Source organism: Petaurus breviceps, unplaced genomic scaffold (genome assembly GCF_028583685.1).
Source record: "Petaurus breviceps papuanus isolate PSGF00001 unplaced genomic scaffold, PetGlider_PUasm1.0 567, whole genome shotgun sequence".
Classification (NCBI taxonomy): domain Eukaryota; kingdom Metazoa; phylum Chordata; class Mammalia; order Diprotodontia; family Petauridae; genus Petaurus; species Petaurus breviceps.
The window spans coordinates 2,014,731-2,017,186 of NW_027186383.1; the positions used below are offsets into that span (position 1 = coordinate 2,014,731).

General features: G+C 42.4%; 1 pseudogene; it reads right to left on the minus strand.

The window, feature by feature from the left end:
• Window positions 1–362: 362 nt before the first annotated feature.
• On the minus strand, window positions 363–1,058 carry LOC138173170 (transcription factor E2F6-like; annotated as a pseudogene).
• Window positions 1,059–2,456: the final 1,398 nt, after the last annotated feature.

A 2,456-nucleotide genomic window follows, 5' to 3' on the forward strand; every position in this document is an offset into this window, starting at 1 on the left:
AAGAAGTTAATGACATTTTAAATCCTTCAACTGTAGATTAGTCCAAAGGTTTTAGTGGTAATAAAGTGATGCTCTCAAATATTATTTTCATGATTTTTTTCCGTAAGGAAAGCCCTTGCTTCACTTAATGCAAATGTCAAATTACATTTTTATAATTGTTTGTAACCTGAGCTACTTCCCACAATAAGTTGATACAACTGTGTATAAGAGAATTACTAAAAAAAAAAAAAACTATTGGCCTTAATATTGAAGTCAAACTGGGCACAGAAATCTTCCATGGTTGCATTTTTTATTTTAGTCTGAACTGAAAAATGAGTCTGACCACAAAGGAAATTAAGCCAACTTGACGACAATCAGCCAAATCATTCCAGAGTTTCCATGTGAAGACAGCCCAGGTTGTTTTCCACTTGGTTCACTTTACTTGAAGCAGGCTGAAATGGAGACTTGCTTTCAGAAAAAGCAGTCCTCCTGTCTCCCAGCATTTTCGCACTCATGTTCTTGTACTTCATACCAATAACACCAACAGATGCCTTGTGGCTCTTGATATGTATTGTTATAGTCTTCGTTAGGAGCTGACACCTCCAATTTAGTTTCTTTTGGAACACATTCTGCAATGACATTCTGTTCACGGGAAGCCTGAATGCTGCGGATAATTTGAAAGGTCCCATAAGTCGATCTTTTGTTTTCTTTCTTATGTGAATTCACATAGCTGGAACACAGTCCTCCATTAACTTAGTCAAAGCCCTTTCCTTTGCTGTGAAATCAGTGACTTCATCCTTTTGTCTTCTTTTGCTGGAGTACCTTTGTTCCAATACCACCAAGCTCAAATTCAATCAACTGAACACAATTCTGAGATCTTTTTTTGAAAGAAGTTGACTCAATCTGATACATTGGTACTCTCAGCTTCATTGAGATAATGAACGCCACCAGAAGCAGATTTGATGAAATACATACATTTTCCAATCAGATAAACCTAACATCCATCCTAATGAGGTTTTGCCACTCAGTGCTTTTCTCATGGCAATTTATTGTATGTTTTCCTCTAAGTTAATCTTTATTTTTGTATGTCAGAAAGCTCTTCATGTGGATCAGAGGGTGGGGAGATTAGGCTCACAGACTCTAGCTCCCTCTGGCCAGTGTGGGCAGCTGTGGAATGAGAGTCCTGGGCCTCATCCCTAGCCTCTGGGGCTCCAGACATCCACTCCCAGTGGGCTAGGAGTTCAGTTGCTATCCCTCCTTCAGGTTCTAGGGTGGCCGTGGGTTGAGTTCATCTAAGAGTCATTCCCCCCTTCACTGATCTTTATAAACCACCAAAACTCACAGATCAATGTCACACCAACTGCTTTCTGGCCATGCTGCCCCCTCTTGGACTTATGGAGTTTATTTTTTTGTTTTTGTTTTGTTTTTTGCTTTTTGGAGGGCAATTGGGGTTAAGTGACTTGCCCGAGGTCACATGGCTAGTTTTTGTGTCTCAGGCCGGATTTGAACTCAGGTCCTCCTGACTCCAGGGCTGGTACTCTATTCACTGCACCACCTAACCACCCCTGGAGTTTATTTTTTAAACCCAAGAATAAGATTTATATTTTTCCTCATTAAATTTTAATGTATCGTATTCAGTCCAATGTTCTGGACAAGAAGGGAAGTCAAGATAATGTGCATTTATTGAGTACCTATTATGTACTAAGTACTGTACTAAGCACTGGTAATAAAATATAAACAAAAAAGGACAGTCCCTACCCATGAGTAGTTTATATTCTAAAGGAAGAAGGCAAAGCACAAATCCTGTTGGGCAAAGGGAAAGAACACAGGAGGTACCCACATGATGTTGAAGTCCAGAAATCAGGATCAGAACCAGGAGGGGAATGAATGTTGGGTAGCCTGGACATTCCACAAAAGCGAAGCCCCCAGAGAAACTCAGCTGTGGGAGAAGGGGTGGATATGGCAGAAGGATGTTCCAGGGTGAGAAAGTCACAGGTGTTGAGGGAAGCACTAGGGTTCAAGGGCAGCTGAGACATGGTGCAAGGTCTTGAAAGTCAAGAGCAAAGCTGGGGAAAGCCTGTGGATGGATTTGCAGGGAGCCTGATTCTGTCATCCAGTGTCTTGCCCACTTCTCCAAACTTTGTGTCTGCTCCAAACATTGTGGCATCTCCAACCCTGACACAGAGATGTCCAGTTATTTGCTGAAGTCACCTAGCTGGTCAGAAGTGGACCTGGGACTCTATTCTAAATCTCCAGAATCTGGATCTCCTAGGCTTTCTTCAAGTGACTTGTCCAGTCCTGGTGCCTTTCAGATTTTTTCCTCTTAGCAAAGAGTTCTTCACCCCCTGCCTGTGCAATGGTGTCTTGGCCTCTCCAACTTCCCATTGCCCAAACTGGGGAAGCTTCAATCAGCACCATGGAGCACATTCATAGTCCTTGGTAGGACTAACTCTGCCCTGCCCCTGGGGCAACAGTAA